The 6,988-nt window shown below is 43.6% G+C and overlaps 1 long non-coding RNA gene across 1 annotated transcript in view; it reads right to left on the minus strand.

Annotated features, from left to right (window-relative positions):
* Positions 1-6,519, minus strand: part of LOC138148494 (uncharacterized) — an 8,330-nt gene extending 1,811 nt beyond the window's left edge. Inside the window, exon 1 of the long non-coding RNA XR_011165077.1 lies at positions 6,315-6,519. This is a non-coding gene — a long non-coding RNA (uncharacterized lncRNA). The remainder of the gene's footprint in view (positions 1-6,314) is intronic.
* Positions 6,520-6,988: the final 469 nt, after the last annotated feature.

Raw genomic sequence — 6,988 nt, forward strand, 5'->3', positions numbered from 1 at the left:
GTGTGTGTGTGTGTGTGTGTGTGTGTGTGTGTGTGTGTGTGTGTGTGTGTTGGGGGCAGGATTTCAATTCATTCCAATGATGTATGAATGCCATGCAAATGATATGCAAAGCAACATGTAAATGAGTAGCTATTATTGGGGCCTTTCTGGAGCAGGACTGTCGAAGAGCTTACTGCTGGGGGAAGGGAACTTGACTCAGTCTCCCTAGTTCTCCTGGGGGCAAAAAAGAGGAAACCACAGGGGCAGCCTGAGGCCCTGGGTTCAAATCCTGGGTAGAAGGGGCTATTTATGTGCCTTCCCCTGATTGGCACTGCTGATTGGCTGGATACAGGAGCCTTCTTTTCTCTCAATTCTAGCAGTCTTGTTAAGAAAGCCAACGTGGAGGCTCTAAAAATAGCCTGCTCTTGGCCTCCCCCTCCGTGCTCCAGATCCCAGCCTCCTCCTCCTCCTCCCCCTCAGGCACCTAATTGGGAAACTGCCTCCACACTTGGGTTCCTCATTTTGTTTCTCCCCTCCCAGCGTTACCAGATTGCACTGGCTTGGATCAGCCCCTCTCCTCACCCTCTCCCTGGAGGAAATGACTCCTATTTCTCTTCCCTGGCCCAGGGTGGGAATTGTAGGGCCTTTTCCTCTATGTGGGATGTGATGCACTGGTGAGGAGTCTTCCTGGGACAGGGAAGAAGATATCTAAGCAATGATGATTCATCAGTCTAGATGAGATCCTGCCAGTGCAGAGCCTGGAAATGCTGACCCTAGAAATTGGTGGGAGGCACTTAGAGGGTTTACCGATATGCAGCTGCTTGGTAGAGTGGAAAGAACCTAGTTTCTGGGCCTAGAAAGGGGCAGCACGGTGGCTGGTCAAGTGATGCAGCCTGACCTCGACCTCCCCTCAGCCCTGTTAAGTTAGTACTTTTTTTTTTAAACTCTTACTTAATTTGTAAGTTAGTTTTAAAATCCTGGCCTCTGCCTTGAGTGAATGAAGGGCAGGGGGGAGCATTCCACCTAGGCTAGGTAAACACTGCTGGCAAAGGCAAAGAGACAGAGTGGTCCTCAGGCCAATAGCTTTGGGGGATTAGGGGGAGAACAAGAAGCACAGGTTGAGTGTGGAGTAGAAGAGGAAGAAAATTCTGCCCATCTGATCCATCAACAAGCATTTATTAAGCACTAACTGTGTACCAGGCACTGTGCTGATGGGTCATCTAAACACTGGTCATCTAGCTCTTCACCTTTCTGTTTGCACCCCATTTTCTCACACTTAACCTTGACTGCATCTCTGGAGAGGAGAGGAGATATTGGGCTAGCTGACTGACTCCATCTCCTACATCTGGACTTTGGTTAGCATTTCTTGCCTCAGGTTGGAAGTTCTTGTCGTCAGTTGATAAACATTTACCAAGCACCTACCATGTGTCAGGTACTGGGCTGAGTCATGGTGAAAGAAAGGCAAAAGACAGTTCCTGCCCTCAGGGACCTGACAGTCTAATACCTTTCACCTGTTTCCAGGGGTGCCCAGACAACGTCCATTTCCTTGAAAGAAAATGATAGATCATTGTTTCATAAATCTAGTACTGAAAGGGAACTCATAAGATGCCTAATTAATGCAACCCCCTCATTTTATAGATGAGGGAATTGAAGCTCAGGGAAATTAAGTAATTTGTTCCAGGCCACATAGTTAGTAAGCATCAGAGGTGGGATTTGAACCTGGGTCATCTGGTTGGGTCAGATGCTCCTTCCATCTGTCTTGTTGTTTTATACCTTGTTCTTCTCCATGTACATGATGATCCTGTTACACTCACTGTTACCTCACTGTTCCTCACACAGGACACTCCAGGCCTTTTCACTGGCTGTCCCTCATCCCTAGAATGCCCTCCTGACTCCCAGCTTCTTTGGTTTCTTTGAAAATTTAGGTCAAATTCTGTATTCTGCAGGAGGCCTTTCCTACTCCCCCTCACTGCTAGTGCCATCCCCTTGAGATTTCTTACCATTTACACTATATCTACCCTGTAGATGTCTCCTTGACAGCAAGAGACCACGTTATTTTATTTTATTTGCTTGTGCATAGTAAGGACAACATAATAAAAACCACTGAGAGAATATCTGTATAACCATTAGTACAGTTCCTGGCACACAGTAGAGGCTTAATAAATGCTTATTCCCTTCTTCTTTCCCCCTCTCCCATTGACACTAAATGCTTGTTGACTGACTGACTGACCTTTTCCATTTTGCCTCCTACATTGGCCATTTCATTCAGGGTTTGTTGTAACACCTACTGACAATAATACATACATTGTTTTGTGGTTACAAAGCACTTTTTATACATTAGCTCTCCAGATCTTCACAACATTCTTTGAAAAACAATTGCTGAAAATAACGTTAGACCCATTTCACAGATAAAGCAGTTAAGGCTCAGACAGTTTGAATCACTTGCCCAAGGTGACATGGGTAGTAAATTGTGGAGCCTGGACTGGGGCCCATGACTTCTGACTGATGCCAGATAAAACCAAAGTCACAGGGTCATGGGATGCTAGGGTTAGAATGGACCTTAGGCATCTAGTCCAGCTCCTTCATTTTGCAGAAGAGGAGACTGAGGCTTTGGAGGAAAAGGAAAGTAACTTGCCCAAGGCTGTATAGCTATAGAAAAGCACAGGAGAATCAGGTCTCTTGCTTCTGACCCAGGTGTCTTGACTCCTGGCCCTGAGGGTTTCCTACTACATATATCATGCTCACCCCTTCCACCAGACCATTCTAGAACTCTTGAGTTTTGGTTTAGGAAAAACTATTTCCAAGACGCAACACTTTGTCTTCCTTTGCCGCATACTATGAATACCAAAAATTCATCACACAGAGACACATAGAGGAGGAGATGTGTATCAGCGTTGAGCCAGAGTGTTCCAAAGAGGAGCACACACAGGAATGTAGAAGCAGACATTTGCAGTTACTTTCTGTCTCTGTTATATGTCTCCTTTCTTATTGCTTAAAAAAAGCAAATAGTCAGACCAGTCTCAGGTTGCCAAATGTCATATGTTCTAGGAAAAATTCTTTGAAATCAAAAGGGAATCATACTATAGAAAGCTTAGAGCCTCTCTACAAAGCCTTCCTTTAAGGCCTCATAATAGTGGGGGAGATGATCCTGGGAACGTGAAAGTTTGGCTAGTAAAGTGGAGATTCTGAAAGGTTCCATAATGCTAGAAAGCCTTTGAATGTGGTCCTAGACCACGGGTGGGGAACCTGGGGCCTCAAGACCAGATGTTGCCCTCTAGATCGTCAAGGGCAACCCTTTGACTAAATCTTATCTTCACAGAACAAACCCCTTTATTAAGGGAATGTCTTGTGATGAAAAACACCCTACTAGGGGTGGGGGAACCTGCAGCCTCAAGGCCACATGTGGCTCTCTATGTTATTGGGTGCAGCCTTTTGACTGAGTCAAAGTTTTACAGAACAAATTCTTTTATTAAGGGACTTTGTTCTGTGAAGTTTGGATTCAAAGGGTTACACTTGAGGACCTACAAAGTGACATCTGGCCTCAAGGCTGCAGGTTCCCTACCTCTGTCCTAGACAGAATCTTTTGTTGGAGGACCAGCCTATCTAGGTGTGGAAAGCTTGTCATCAGTAGGTTGGCCATAGGTCAAAGAAATCAAAGAATCAAAAGACTCATGGAAGGGGATCTCTAAAGAAGTGCCCATCCTACAACTTATCTGAGAAGTGGCCATCTGTCTTTTGCCTGAAGACCTCTAATGAGGGGGAACTCATTACCTTTAAAGGTAGCTCTTTCCATTTGGAGATATCTCTAATTGCCAGGAAATTTCTTTCATCATCAAGCCTAAATTTGCCCCTTTGCAACTTCTATCCTTTGCTTGTCCTCCAGGGTTGAGCTGAACAAGCCTAAACTCTCTTCCATATGGCAGCCTTTCAAATACCTGAAGACAGCTATTATACCAGAAGTAATGGATTTTATATCTTAAAATGTGCAAATAGATGAACAAGTTCCAGGTGATGAATTCTTTGGCCATGATGATCCATGGAACAAAGACCAATTTAAAAATGGTCCTGTGTGGCTCCTTTCTGTTTTTATAGTAATGTTGGCAGAGGGGTTGAAGAGGGGATAGAGGGTGCTAAGAATTACATAGTTTTTAGACCATCCGCAAACATTAACGTTAATTTGTAATAGACTAATAGTACCCAGATGAGAGATCTTTGTTTAATGATGAATGTACTATGGGAGAACTCTAAGACTGAGTCATGTCAATATTAACACTTTCACTATCAGTGAAATCAGAAGAAAAAAGACATTGAAGTGAAATGGAAGACCGCAAACTCCTTGAAGGTTGTGGGGAGAGGAGTGTTTTCTTCCAGTGCCTGGAGTGGTACCTGGTGCATACTTTCAAAATATTCAAAATGCATCTGGGATCTTATGCATTTGGCACTTCCCTCAAAGGAGAGCAGTCTTAGAGCTGTAGGGAACCCCAGAGACCATCTAGAAAATTCCATCCCTTCACTTTACTGATGAGAAAACTGAGGCCAAAAGAGCCTGAATGATTTGCTTACACACAGGTTGTAAGTGGGAAGCTGGGATGTGAGCACAGGCCATCTGGTTTTCTATCCAGCACACTTTCTACTGCAACATGCAACACAACCATCCATGCCTGCCTGTCCTGTGTCACTCTTGTCCACATCTTCCATAAGTATACCATCGAGAGTCCTCCCAGCAAACTGGAATTCTCCTTTCCTTTTTCCTGCTCTTTGGAGGATATTTGTGGAGCTCTTGGGCTGATCCTTCATCATCTTTTCCTATCACACATTTCCGTAATGATAGATACCCTTTATTCCAGCTTCTTGTCAAAGTTCCTTTTTTGGGATTATATGTTGTAGTCTGCTCACACCTACCATGCTTTGTACTTTGTAGATGATTAATAAATGCTTGCTGGATTGCTTGGTTCACAGTGTCTCCTTGGAGAAGGTGAACAAAACAGTTGGCTTTAGTTTGTGCCCAGAGCCATCAAGAAACATCACCTGGTCATCTCACCTTGTAGAGCTCATGTTAACAGAGCACTAAAAAGAGTTCCAGCTTATGTGCCAACATTTCTTACAGAGGGTGAAACAGAAAAAGTTTATAAAGACCTTGCCCAAGGATCCTCTAAAATAAGACAATGGATACCTTGGTACACGGTGATTTTAATGAGAAAATGGAAATTGATTAAAAAATAACAACCAATGCTGAAAAATAGAGTTTGGGATTAAGCAGTGAAAGAGGTGAAGGCAGATGGATAAGTTAGAATTCTGCTACACACATGCATACATGCACATACACTCACACACACTCATGCACACACACACTCACATACACACTCACATGTGTACTCATACTGCTTTCTTCAATAACAAAGTCAGAAGTCATTGCATGGGAAATACTGAGTGTCACCACAAAAATGGAAATTGACTTCATCTCAACACAGGAAATGAACTACTAACTGTTAACTGAGGTGGGTGTTATTTCTGAACCAGTCAGCTAGAGCTAAGATCAAAACCAATACTAACTTGGAAGAAGGAACAGAAAGGAGAAAATACCATCACCACAGTTCCAACCCAACCTGATTAAACAAGCTCCATTCCATCCAATCCAGGATGTGGAAAGGACTTCAGAGATGTTCCAAGCTGAGGAAACAGAAGCCCAGAGGAGGGAAGGAGCATTTCTAAGGTCAGACTGACAGTATGCAGCAGAACCAGATCTTACATTCCAGTCTCCTGGTTTCCAGGTCAATGTTACTTTCACCATTTACATACACCATGATTCTCTCTCCAAGGAAGTCTGACCAATTTCTTGGCCTGATCCCTATGATGGAGGTCACTGGAACTAGAGTTTAGGGACTCAGACCTCTATTGCCCCTTCTGTGCAGGGCACTATAGTTCATGAACTCTTAAAAAGGTCATTTTTTAAAATACCTCTTGTCTGACCTTGAGCACATAAAGGGACAAAGAGAGACAGGAAGCTGGAGGAAAACGAGGAACCAATAATCCATGTTCTTTTTTGGGAAACACAACCACAAATCAAATGGGCTTAGTGATGCTTGTCTTCTTGTCTGGAGCACCCACAGGCACTTGGCCAGCTGTATAGGGAGGGGTTCCTTCCTTCCTTGTGTCTTCTCTGGCTTTCAAGACAAATTTAATCACACTGCAAAGCCAGAAAAAGAAAGAAAAAGCAAAGGTTGGTACTAGCATAGGGAAAGAGCATTGGGCTTGGTAGTCAGTAAACCTAGGTTCAAGTCCCTAATTCTAACACTAACTAGGAGCTGTTCCCCAACCTTGGTTGGGGAAGTTACCTCAATTTTCTGGCTCTCAAAGTCTTCATCCATAAAGTCATAGAATCATCAAACCCCACAGCTGGAAGAGATTTCAGAGACCCTCTGATCCGGTTTACAACTAAGCAGGAATTCTCTCTTCATCCTCCTGCACTAGCAATCTTTGCCTGAGCATTTCATAAATAGGGGAACTCATTGCCAATCAAGGCAGACAGTTTCCCTTTGGGCCAGCTATTTAAGTATTTGAAAGTTGTTAGACTTGTTCTGCTTCGTTCCTGAGGCCAGAACTAGGAGAATTGTGGGTAGGAGCTGCAGAGAGGTAAATTTAAGTTGGATATCAAAGAAATCTTTCATGTCAGAGATATGCCCTAGTAAAGCTATGGAGAAGTGAAATGGACTGATTGACTCAGGAGCTAGTGAGTTCCCCATTTCTTGAGGTCTTCAAGGGGAGGCTGGATTACCATTCGTTGGAGGGTAGTGTAGAAGTAATGGGTTGAACTAGATGAACTTGGAGATCCTTTTTAACCCTGAGATTTTATTATTTTGTATTTAAGTTAGCAACATTTCATTCTCCTGCCTTCTCCTTTCTAGGCTCAGCATAACACCCTTCAAATACCCTTGTGGTATTTGGTTTCCATTCTCCTTACCATCCCACTCACTCACTTCTGAACATGCTCTAACCTGGGCAGAGCTGA

This window comes from Petaurus breviceps, unplaced genomic scaffold, assembly GCF_028583685.1.
Source record: "Petaurus breviceps papuanus isolate PSGF00001 unplaced genomic scaffold, PetGlider_PUasm1.0 90825, whole genome shotgun sequence".
In the NCBI taxonomy this organism is placed as follows: domain Eukaryota; kingdom Metazoa; phylum Chordata; class Mammalia; order Diprotodontia; family Petauridae; genus Petaurus; species Petaurus breviceps.